Source organism: Hyla sarda, chromosome 2, assembly GCF_029499605.1.
Source record: "Hyla sarda isolate aHylSar1 chromosome 2, aHylSar1.hap1, whole genome shotgun sequence".
NCBI lineage: Eukaryota > Metazoa > Chordata > Amphibia > Anura > Hylidae > Hyla > Hyla sarda.
In genome coordinates this window covers 403,378,034-403,391,303 of record NC_079190.1, presented here as the reverse complement: position 1 = coordinate 403,391,303, position 13,270 = coordinate 403,378,034, and positions in this window count along the sequence as shown.

The window sequence follows — 13,270 nt, the reverse complement described above, 5'->3', positions numbered from 1 at the left end:
CGTGCAGTGCCGCAGATGCCGGGATCTGTATTGATCCCCGCACCTGAGGGGTTAATGGCGGACGCCCACGAGATCGCGGGCGTCGGCCATTGCCGGCGGGTTCCTGGCTGCGATCAGCAGCCGGGATCAGCCGCGCATGACACGGGCATCGCTCCAATGCCCGCGGTTATGCTTAGGACGTAAATGTACGTCCTGGTGCGTTAAGTACCACCGCACCAGGACGTACATTTTCGTCCTGCATCCTTAAGGGGTTAATCAAAATACATAATCTTTGTTGAGTACACATAAATAACAAAAAAGCGTAAAAACACTTCAAAAGTAGGTGTGCACAAAAAAGAGCAGGACGTACCCAAATGGCCCCTTAAGGACTCAGGACGTTTGAGTACGTCCTGTCAAATCCCGGCCCCCCGCCGCTAGCTGGAGGGGAGCCGGTGCCCGATGCCTGCTGAAATCGTTCAGCAGGCATCGCAGCATATCGCCCATGGGGGTCATGATGATCCCCCATGTCAGCGATGGCCGCAGATCGCTGGACAATTCAGCCCAGCGATCTGCGGCGGATTCCGGGTCAATCGGGTCTCCAGTGACCTGATGACCCGGAATTACAGGCTGTTCGGGGCCGGTTTACCGGCCGACCAATCAGGGCACCTGCTGCGGGTGTCACTCCCGCAACCCGCTCCGCCCCTCTTCCGGAGGACGTGATCGGGTGCGGGAAGAGGACCCCGGCAGCTGGGGACCTCGATCCCCGGCGTCAATGTTGGGATCGGGGCCCCAGGAGTGGCGGCTGTGAGGGACTGACCTGCAGAGGCGGCGTGGATCAGCAGTTGGAGATGAATGACAGCCTCCTGCTGTTGCTTAGCAACAGCTCCCAGCATGCAAAAAGGGCATGCTGGGAGCTGTAGTTATGCAACAGCAGGAGGCGGACCACCACAACTCCCAGCATTCCCTTATGGGCAGTTTTGCAACAGCTGGAGGCACATTTTTTCTATGGAAAAGTGTACCTTCAGCTGTGGTATAACTACAACTCCCAGCTTGCACAAAAAGCTAAAGTGCATGCTGGGAGTTGTAGTGGTGCATCTGCTGGTTGCATAACTACAACTCCCAGCATGCCCGTTGGCTGTCGGTGACTGCTGAGAGTTGTAGTTTTGCAACAGCTGAAGGCACACTGGTTGTGAAATTCAGTTTTTTTTTTTTTTTTACCTAACTCAGTGTTTCACGACCGGTGTGCCTCCAGCTGTTGCAAACTACAACTCCCAGCATGCACCGTACATGCTGGGAGTTGTAGTTTTGCAACAGCTGGAGGCACACTGGTTGTGAAACACTGAGTTTGGTCACAAACTCAGTGATACACAACCAGTGTGCCTACAGCTGTTGCAAAACTAAAACTCTCAGCATGTACCGTCTGCCAGCGCATGCTGGGAGTTGTAGTTTTGCAACAGCTGGATGTTCATCCCCCCAGTGTGAACGTACAGGGTACACTCACATCAGCGGAGGTTTACAGTAAGTATCCGGCTGCAAGTTTGAGCTGTGGCAAATTTTCTGCCGCAGATCAAACTGCCAGCGCAAAACTACTGTGAACCCCCGCCCGTGTACCCTAAAAACACTACACTACACTAACACAAAATAAAATAAAAAGTAAAAAACACTACATATACACATACCCCTACACAGCCCCCCTCCCCTCCCCAATAAAAATGAAAATTGTCTGGTATGCCACTGTTTCCAAAACGGAGCCTCCAGCTGTTGCAAAACAACTACTCCCAGTATTACCAGACAGCCACTGACTGTGCAGGCATGCTGGGAGTTTTACAACAGTTGGAGGCACCCTGTTGGGGAATCACTGGTGTAAAATACCCCTATGTCCACCCCTATGCAAGTCCCTAATTTAGGCCTCAAATGGGCATGGCGCTCTCACTTTGGAGCCCTGTCGTATTTCAAGGCAACAGTTTAGGGTCACATATGGGGTATCGCCGTACTCGGGAGAAATAATGTTACAAATTTTGGGGGGTATTTTCTGCTTTTACCCTTTTTAAAAATGTAAAATTTTGGGTAAAACAAGCATTTTAGGTAAAAAAAACAACTTTTTTTTACATATCCAAAAGTCGTGAAACACCTGTGGGGTATAAAGGTTCACTTAACCCCTTGTTACTTTCCCTGAGGGGTCTAGTTTCCAAAATATTATACCATGTGTTTTTTTTTTTGCTGTTCTGGCACCAAATGTGACTCCTTCTCTTCTTAGACCTGTAGTGTGCCAGCAGAGCACTTTTCACCCCCATATGGGGTGTTTTCTGAATCAGGAGAAATTGGGCTTCAAATTTTGGGGAGTATTTTCTGCTATTACCCTTTTTAAAAATTTTACACTTTTGGGAAACCAAGCATTTTAGGATTTTTTTTTTTTTTTTTTTACATATGCAAAAGTCGTGAATAACCTGTGTGGTATTTAGGTTCACTTTACCCCTTATTATGTTCCCTGAGGGGTCTTTTCCAAAATGGTATGCCATGTGGTTTTTTTGCTATTCTGGCAACATAGGGGCTTCCTAAAGGTGACATGCCCCCCAAAAAACATTTGTCGCTCCTTCCCTTCTGAGCCCTCTACTGTGCCCGTCGAACACTTTACATAGACATATGAGGTATGTCCTTACTTGATAAAAATTGGGTTTCAAATACAAGTAAAAATTCTCTCCTTTTTACCTCTTGCACAAATTCTAAAATTGGGTCTACAAGAACATGCGAGTGTAAAAAATGAAGATTGTGAATTTTCTCCTTCACTTTGCTGCTATTCCTGTGAAACACCTAAAGGGTTAAAACACTGACTGAATGTCATTTTGAATACTTTGGGGGATGCAGTTTTTATAATGGGGTCATTTGTGGGGTATTTCTAATATGAAGACCTTTCAAATCCACTTCAAAACTGAACTGGTCACTGAAAAATAGTGAGTTTGAAAATGTTGTGAAAAATGTGAAAATTGCTGCTGAACTTTGAAGCCCTCTGGTTTCTTCCAAAAGTAAAAACTCAAAGTAGAGTAGACATATTGCATATGTAAACAAAAATTTTTTATTTTGAATATCCATTTTCCTTACAAGCAGAGAGCTTCAAAGTTAGAAAAATGCAAAATTTTACATTTTTTCATCAAATTTTGTGATTTTTCACCAAGAAAGGATGCAAGTTACCACAAAAATATACCACCATGTTAAAGTAGAATATGTCACGAAAAAACAATGTCGGAATCAGAAGGATAACTAAAAGCATCCCAGAGTTATTAATGTTTAAAATGACAGCGGTCAGAATTGCAAAAAAATGGCCGAGTCCTTAAGGTGAAAAAGGGCTAAGTCGTTAAGGGGTTAAACATGCATGGGATAAGCATAAGGCTATCATTCATATAAGATAGGGCCAGGGACTATTCATAGTATTCAGATGATTGGGCAGACTAGATGGGCCAAATGGTTCTTATCTGCCGACACATTCTATGTTTCTATGTTTCTATTATTATTATTATTATTATTTTCTGGCTCAGAAACTAATAGGCCTTGGAATATGACTGCTGTATTTATAAGATACATTGCACTAGATAATTGTAATTTTGCTAATGTATTAGTGACCGTACATTGCTTTGAAGATGTGCATAAAGCCAACGCAGAAACTCTCTAATTTGTTTAATGACTTACTGTTGTATTCCTGAACTATACAACTATAAAAATGGTTTTCAATAAAACCGCTAAGGCAAAACAAAGGTCATTAGCATTTTTTACACAAAGGCTTTAGATGGCGGAAAAATCCTAAAGCAATTAATCAGTGATTTTTTCCCCCCCCAGGAGATTTGAAGCGCTGTACTGTACTGAGTCTCTTTTTTAATACTCAGGCAGCTTGCACATATTCTACATTCAATTACTATGATCCTTGGATGTGATTAAGAAAAATGTAACAATATAACAAGGAAATATTTACTATACTGTTGTAAAAGAATTAAATATCATTAAGGCAAACAAAAGCTATATATATATATATATATATATATATATATATATATATATATATATATATATATAATTCAATGTGTGTTTTTGTGTGTGTGTGTGTGTATGTATGTTCCACAAAAACGTCCAAATGGCTAAAGATATTAACATGAAACTTTGCACACATGTTACTTATATGTCAACAACAAACATAGGATAGGGGCGGGGTTTATGTTTAAAGTCCTATACAAGTCTATGGGAAATATATGTTACTGCATAACTTCCAAACGGCTGGAGATATTTCGATAATACTTGGTCACATGTTACTTATATGTCCACTTAAAATTCAGGATAGTAAATTTAACCCTTAACTACCCCCATTTGTGAGGGTCGAGGTTTTTGTTTAAAGTCCCATGCAAATCAATGGGAAATGTATGTTCACACACAACTTTTGTCCGGCTGGAGATATTTCAATACCTGGTACACATATTACAGGTCGGGATATGAGAATGGGATAGGAGGTCAAGATAGGAGGTCGAGATAGGAGGACGGGATAGGAGGATGGGATAGGAGGACGGGATAGGAGGATGGGATAGGAGGTTGAGATAGGGGTCGGGATAGGAGGTCGAGATGGGAGGTGGAGATAGGAGGACGGATAGGAGGACGGGATAGGAGGTCGAGATAGGAGGTCGGGATAGGATGCCAAGATAGGAGGTCGGGATATGATGACGGGATAGGAGATCGGGATATGACAACAATATATGAGGACGGAATATGAAGTCAAAAGCTTCCTCCTTTGTTTATTTTCCTCCCCAACAAGGATTAGGAAGGAAAAACCGGGCAACGCCAGGTACTCAGCTGGTCTATATATATAAAACTCAACTTGTGTGTGTGTGTATATGTATGTATGTGTGTATGTTCCAGCATCACGTCCAAATGGCTAAAGATATTAACATGAAACTTGGCACACGTTACTTATATGTCAACAACAAACATAGGATAGGTGATTTAACCCTTACTCACCCCCATTTGCCAGGGGCGAGGTTTATGTTTAAAGTCCAATACAAGTCAATGGGAAATATATGCTACTGCATAAATCGAGATTTTCCTAGCTTGTGACGGAAAATATAAGTTATATGAAGACAGGAGGTGAGTATCTTATGCATGAATCTTTCTTTATTAATGCCCATAGCAGAATTGTTATCTTCATTTTTAATAAAATTCAAATAGAAAAAACTTTCCAACGACTTTAAAGACTACCACTCCCAGCAGTCCCTGTAATCTCGGTAGCCACACCCAGTCCAGTGGCTCATATATAAGGGACTGTCCGAGAGTGATCCCTCCTCTTTCTTGATGCGAAAACCAGCCACACTGGAACCGCAAACTCCATCCAAACTGCTGCACTGCAACCCGGATCTTCGGCCAGCCGGCCTGCAACCCTCCAAATCCTGTTCAGGAACCTGGAACAGTCTCACCAACATCATCTCAACATAGATTTCAGGAAACTAACTTCGTCCCAACGGGCACTGAGGAACCCGAACAACTGCTCGAACATGTTAGCCGTCAATATGGACCCACCATCGTCGTTCAGTAACCTGAGAAGAGAGCAAAATATTTGTAATAGGGTTGGGTCGGGAGGGAAGATATGCGCCTCCTGTATTCATATAACTTATATTTTCCGTCACAAGCTAGGAAAATCTCGATTTATATATCAGACAGGAGGCTCATATCTTATGCAGGTTCAAAGCTAGCAGTCAACTGAAGACGAATACACAAGAAAAAACATAACAACTGAAATCATAAAACCGACTGTTACGCCGAGCGCTCCGGGTCCCTGCTCCTCCCCGAAGCGCTCGCGGCGTTTCTCTCCCTGCAGCGCCCCGGTCAGACCCGCTGACCGGGAGCGCTGCACTGACATGGCCGGCGGGGATGCGATTCGCATAGCGGGACGCACCCGCCCGCGAATCGCATCCCAAGTAACTTACCTGTCCCGGTCCCCGGCTGTCATGCTCTGGCGCGCGCGCGCCAGCTCTCTGAGATTTAAAGGGCCAGTGCACCAATGATGGTGCCTGGCCCAATCACCCTGATTAGCTTGCACCTGTTCCATGCTCATATAACCTCACTTCCTCTGCACTTCCTTGCCGGATCTTGTTGCCTTAGTGCCTTGTGAAAGCTATTACTGTGTTACCCTTACTGTGTTCCTGACCTCCTGCTATTTCCATATTGACTACGAACCTTGCCACCTGCCCCGACCTTCTGCTACGTCTGACCTTGTCTCTACCTAGTCCTTCTGTCCCACGCCTTCTCAGCAGTCAGCGAGGTTGAGCCGTTGCCAGTGGATATGACCTGGTTGCTACCGCCGCAGCAAGACCATCCCGCTTTGCGGCGGGCTCTGGTGAATACCAGTAGCTTCTTAGAACCGGCCAATCCCTCGCTGACACACGCCAATCCCTCGCTGACACAGAGGATCCACTATCAGCTAGCCGAATCGTGACAGTAGATTCGGCCATGGATCCTGCTGACGTGCCGCTGCCAAGTATCGCTGATATATCCACGCTGGTCGCCCAGCAATCCCGACAGATCGCCCAACAAGAACACCAGCTGTCGTACTTGACCACCATGACACAGCAACTTCAGTCACAGCTTCAGCAACTTCAGCCACAGCTACAGCAACTTCAGTCACAGCTACAGCAGTTTCAACAGCAACAACCATCTCCTCCGTCGGCTCCTGCACCTCCTCCGCAGCGAGGCTTGTCCCTGCCGGATAAATTTGATGGGGACTCTAGACTCTGCCGTGGTTTTCTGTCACAATGTTCCCTACATTTGGAGATGTTGTCGGACCAATTTCCTACAGAACGGTTGAAGGTGGCTTTCGTGGTCAGTCTCCTGTCTGGGAAGGCTTTGTCTTGGGCCACACCGCTCTGGGGCTGCGATGACCTTGTCACCGCCACTGTACACTCCTTCTTCTCTGAGGTTCGCAGTGTCTTCGAGGAACCAGCCCGAGCTTCTTCTGCCGAGACTGCCCTGCTGAACCTGGTCCAGGGTAATTCTTCAGTAGGCGAGTACGCCATCCGATTTCGTACTCTCGCTTCCGAATTATCTTGGAACAACGAGGCTCTCTGCGCGACCTTTAAAAAAGGCCTATCCAGTAACATCAAAGATGTGCTGGCCGCACGAGAGATTCCTGCCAACCTGCATGAACTTATCCATTTAGCCACCCGCATTGACATGCGTTTTTCGGAAAGACACCAGGAACTCCGCCAGGAAAAAGACCTTAATCCCTGGGCACCTCTCTCACGGTATCCCTTGCAACCTACCCCTGTGCCTCCCGCCGAGGAGCCTATGCAAGTAGATCGGTCTCGCCTGACTCTTGAAGAGAGGTCTCGCCGTAGGGATAAAAATCTATGTCTGTACTGCGCTAGTACCGAACATTTCTTGGTGAATTGCCCTATTCGTCCTCCACGTCTGGAAAATGCACGCACGCAACCTGCTCACGTGGGCCTGGCGTCTCTGGGTACGGAGTCTGCTTCTCCATGTCTCACTGTGCCCGTACGGATTTCTCCTTCTGCCAACTCCTCCTTCTCTGCCGTGGCCGTCTTGGACTCGGGTTCTTCTGGAAATTTTATTCTGGCCTCCTTGCTTGATAGGTACTGCATCCCGGTGACCCGTCTCATCAAGCCGCTCTACATTTCTTCAGTCAACAGAGTCAAGTTGCACTACACTGTGCGTTATCGCACAGTGCCCCTGCTGATGAACATTGGACCACATCTCGAGAAGATTGAATTTTTGGTTTTACCCGGCTGCACCTCTGAAGTCCTCCTCGGTCTGCCATGGCTCCAGCATCATTCTCCCACCCTTGACTGGACCACCGGGAAGATCAAGAATTGGGGTCCTGCTTGCCTCAAAAAATGCCTCACTTCTGCTCCCAGCCCCGCCTGTCGAGCCTCAGTGTCTCCTTCTGTGCCTGATCTCCGAAAGGCTTATCAGGACTGTGCCGTGCCTCCTCATAGCCCCCGTCCTGGTGACCCTCTGCCCCCCCTCCCCATTCCCATTCCTTCTGGACTGTCTGGCGTGCATGTGCATACCCAGGACTACGCTGTCCCCCGGAGGGAGACTCTACAGTCGCTCCCGATGTCCTCGTCCTGTGTGGAGCGACATCCCGACAAAAAGAGGGGGAGACCTAAGGGGGGGTACTGTTAGGCCGAGCGCTCCGGGTCCCTGCTCCTCCCTGAAGCGCTCACAGCGTTTCTCTCCCTGCAGCGCCCCGGTCAGACCCGCTGACCGGGAGCGCTGCACTGACATGGCCGGCGGGGATGCGATTCCCATAGCGGGACGCGCCCGCCCGTGAATCGCATCCCAAGTCACTTACCAGTCCCGGTCCCCGGCTGTCATGGTCTGGCGCGCGCGGCTCCGCTCTCTAGGGCGCGCGCGTGCCAGCTCTCTGAGATTTAAAGGGCCAGTGCACCAATGATGGTGCCTGGCCCAATCACCCTGATTAGCTTGCACCTGTTCCATGCTCATATAACCTCACTTCCTCTGCACTTCCTTGCCGGATCTTGTTGCCTTAGTGCCTTGTGAAAGCTATTACTGTGTTACCCTTACTGTGTTCCTGACCTCCTGCTATTTCCATATTGACTATGAACCTTGCCACCTGCCCCGACCTTCTGCTACGTCTGACCTTGTCTCTGCCTAGTCCTTCTGTCCCACGCCTTCTCAGCAGTCAGCGAGGTTGAGCCGTTGCCAGTGGATATGACCTGGTTGCTACCGCCGCAGCAAGACCATCCCGCTTTGCGGCGGGCTCTGGTGAATACCAGTAGCTTCTTAGAACCGGTCCACCGGCACGGTCCACGCCAATCCCTCGCTGACACAGAGGATCCACTATCAGCTAGCCGAATCGTGACACCGACATGGAGACATGTTCCTCCGGCCTGAAGTAAAAACGGCGAAACGTGGTCTCAGAAGACCAATCGGCTGCCATTAAAAGATCAGCGAGGGAACCCCCCCGACGTGACCACCTTGGTAGCCATAGCCCCTCTGGAAGAATGTGCTCCAAAAAAGCATATGTCTACACCCGCCATCTCCATGGTGGAATGAACCCACCGCGCAAGCGTGGCGGAGGTCACCGGGTGATGAGGTCTGACATATGACACAAGGAGTTGAGAAAAGCCTGAAGAGCGTAGATCGGCAGTTTGCGATTCGTAAGCCTGTAGGCAACGAACAACGCAGAGCCAAGGATGCGCAGGAAAAAATGGGTAAAAAAATCGAATGTATACCAGTCTTGGTCCTACGGACCACCAAGAATTTGACACCCTGAGGAGAGAATTGACGCCTAGAAATGTCCAGGGCCTTAATGTCCGAGACTCGTTTGATTGAGACCAGACATAAAAGGACAGTAAGCTTGTAGGACAGCAGTTTTAACGAAAGCGCATCATTATCCTCCCACCTAGAGAACATATCAAGCAACCTGGAAACAGCCCAGGTTGATTGATATCTAGGACAGGGTGGTCATTTAAATTTAATGCCCCGCAAAAGTCTACGCACCAGTGGATGTTTGCCAACCAGCAAAAATTCACGGGACAATGGTAAGTGGAGATAGCCGATAGAAGTTGATAGAGCTAAAGGACTTCCCAGATTCAAAAGAATCCGCCAGATAGTTCACTACTACCGATACAGGCACCTGTACGGGATCAACCTGCCATTGATTACACCAACGCACCCAGAGTCTCCAGGCTGATCGGTATGCCGATCGAGGGGCTCAGGCCAGGGCGAGGAGATCCCTAGCCGACTTTGAAAGGTCGCTGTCATCGTGTGGCACCCCGAATATAACCACGCCAGGAGAGTCATGTTGCCCTCTGCTACCAGAGGGGGAAGACCCTTGGTCGGGTTGGAGAGAATCTGCAGAAAATGAGGTAGCAGTCTGGGGTAATCCAAGGCCATCCCCAGCAGGAGGGGAAACCATGGTTGCGTCGGCCACCATGTTGTGATCAACACAACCGTCGCCTTCTGGTTCGCTATATGCAGGAGAACCCTGGGGATCATCGAGAACGGAGGAAACGCATAATGCGTGCCCTCCGGCCAGATCTGGCGGAAAGCGTCTACCGCAGACGCCTGCGGGTCCAGCCTCCAAATGAAGAAGCGAGGCAGAAGATGGTTGAGGCGAGAAGCAAAGAGATCCATGCCTAAAGGACCCCAAAGTAGGTTCAGCTGCAGGAAAACTGAGTGATCCAGACGCCAATCGCTGGAGTCGAGAAGATATCGGGAATTCCAATCGGCTACAGCATTGGAAACCCACGGAATATATTCCGCCATCGGAATAATGTTGCGGGAGAGGCAGAAATGCCAGAAATCCTTGGCGATGTTCGCAAGGATTCTGGATCTGGTGCCCCCCAGACGGTTGACGTACTGTACCGCTGCAACATTGTCCATGGTTAATAATACGCAGCAATTAGACGCTTCTGGCAAGAAACTCCTGATGGCGAACGACACCACCAGAAGTTCCAACGCCTTGATGTGAAGGAGGGATTCCCTTGAGGACCAACTCCCTCCAGTGGCGGCGTCTCAGAAACGAGCGCCCCAACCTTGACGGCTCGCGTCCGACTCTATGATGAAGTCCGGACTGGAATTGAAGATCGTATTGCCGTTCCACTCGACGGCATGACGAAGCCACCACTGCAACTCTGCCTTGGCCTCTAAACAGAGAGGCACCTGGTCTGCATATCTGAGACACTGTCGCAGATGAAGGATCTTGAGTCTCTGGAGGGCCCTGTAGTGGAGAGGGGCCAGAAGTATGGCTTATATGGAGACACTAAACAGCAGGTATGAAGAACCTAAAAAGGGCACCTTCTACCAGGCTATACAGTGTGGTATATATATATATATATATATATATATATATATACATACACTTATGAAACTATATATGAGAACACACTATAGAGTAGTACTTAGCTGTAAATCTGCCATGAGCAGAAAGAAAGAGGAGGGATCACTCTCGGACAGTCCCTTATATATGAGCCACTGGACTGGGTGTGGCTACCGAGATTACAGGGACTTCTGGGAGTGGTAGTCTTTAAAGTCGTTGGAAAGTTTTTTCTATTTGAATTTTATTAAAAATGAAGATAAAAATTCTGCTATGGGCATTAATAAAGAAAGATTAATGCATAAGATATGAGCCTCCTGTCTGATATATAACTTCCAAACGGCTTGAGATATTTCGATAATACTTAGTCACATGTTACTTATATGTCCTCCTCTGTTGATTTTCCTCCACAACAAGGATCAGGAAGGGAAAACCAGGCAACGCCGGGTACTCCACTAGGAGGACGGGATAGGAGGATGGGATAGAAGTGCGAGATAGGAGGTCGAGATAGGAGGACGGGATTGGAGGTCAGGATAGGAGGTCGGGATAGGAGGTCGAGATAGGAGGTCGAGATAGGAGGTCGAGATAGGAGGACGGGATAGGAGGACAGAATAGGAGGACAGAATAGGAGGTCAGGATAGGAGGTCGGGATAGGAGGTCGAGATAGGAAGTCAGGATAGGAGGTCGAGATAGGAGGACGGCATAGGAGGTCGGGATAGGAGGTCGGGATAGGAGGTCGGGATAGGAGGTCAGGATAGGAGGTCGAGATAGTTGGTCGAGATAGGTCGGGATAGGAGATCGGGATAGGAGGTCGGGATAGGAGGTCGGGATAGGAGGTCGGGATAGGAGGTCGGGATAGGAGGTCGGGATAGGAGGTCGGGATAGGAGGACGGGATAGGAGGACGGGATAGGAGGACGGGATATTATGACAGGATAGGAGGTCGGGATAGGAGGTCAGGATATGAGGACAGGATATGGGGTTGGGATATGACAACAATATATGAGGACGGGATATGAATTCAAAAGCTTCCTCCTTTGTTTATTTTCCTCCCCAACAAGAATTAGGAAGGAAAAACCGGGCAACGCCGGGTATTAAGCTAGTATGTATATATATATATATATATATATATATATATATATATATATATATATATTCCAAATGGGGAGGACCGGCACTATAGCTCACAAGTGGGTGCTATGCTCCTTTGGTCCTTACTCCAAACCATGCATCCAAGGAAACCCAAGTAGTAGAAGCTGCACTCCAATGTGAATGCACTCCAATGTGAACAAAGTCTTTATTCACCCACCAAGGTGCAAGGTGCGATGTTTCAGCCGCACAATGAGGCCTTTCTCAATGAGGTCTTGAGAAAGGCCTCATTGTGAGGCTGAAATGTTGCACCTTGCACCTTGATGGGTGAATAAAGACTTTTTTTTAACATTCACATTGGAGTACCGCTTCTACTACACTAGCAAACCAACAGACCCAAACATGCAGGTGTTACAGTTTGGTAGTCTTGGGATTATTGTAATAACTCAAATACAGTTCCACTTGCTCCATACCATTTAGCAGAAATGTAATCATCAATTACATCAGGTTCTTTGTATAAATATAAACTTTAGAGATTCTCACCCAAAACTTGGCACATTCAGTTCCAAAGTCAGTCTTTTCTATGCAGTATATCAGTATTCAACATGCCACAGACAAGCTCATCTTACTTCAGAACAGCTCATTGTTACACCTTGCGCTCCGGCCACTTTCCCTGGCTGTGAGTCCACTGTCCCCCTCTCCTCTGCTGCCGGCGGGGCTGGGATTTGCATCGCGGAACGTGCCTGCATGCAAATCCCAGCCTGTCACTTACCATGCTCCTCTGCTGCTTCTTCCTCTGCATTTCAGCTCCGGCGCACACGTCCTTGTCTCCTAGGGCGCGCACGCCGGAGCTCTGAAATTTAAAGGGCCACTACACCCATAATTATTTGAAACACCTGAAACTATTCTAAGTCATCCCACTCTCCCCTGCCGGATCTTCAGTGCCATTTGCCTGAGATTAAGAGTTCCATACTGTCTGTTTGCCTTGCCCATGTTCTGACCCTGTAAAGAAAGGGAGTCTGTACGACCTCTGCACTTTCCTCGCCTGGCACCCGTGTTCCAGCAACCACCGCAACGTTCTACGTTGCCTCCCCCAGTGGAGGCTATGCAGGCGGATCGGTCTCGCCTGACTCTGCAGGAAAGAACTCCCCGATGAGCTGAGAATCTATGTGTCTACTGCTCCAGTGCAGATCATTTCCTCAAAGATTGTCCTGTACGTCCACACCTCCACCTAGGGTTTGTGGGAGAGGCCTCCCTAGGTGTGAACACCACCTCTACACGCTTGAATTTGTCGGTCCAGCTTTCTCTACCCTCCAAAGATATTATTTCCATTTTTGTCTTCCTGGATTCTGGTTCTGCGGGAACTTTTATTG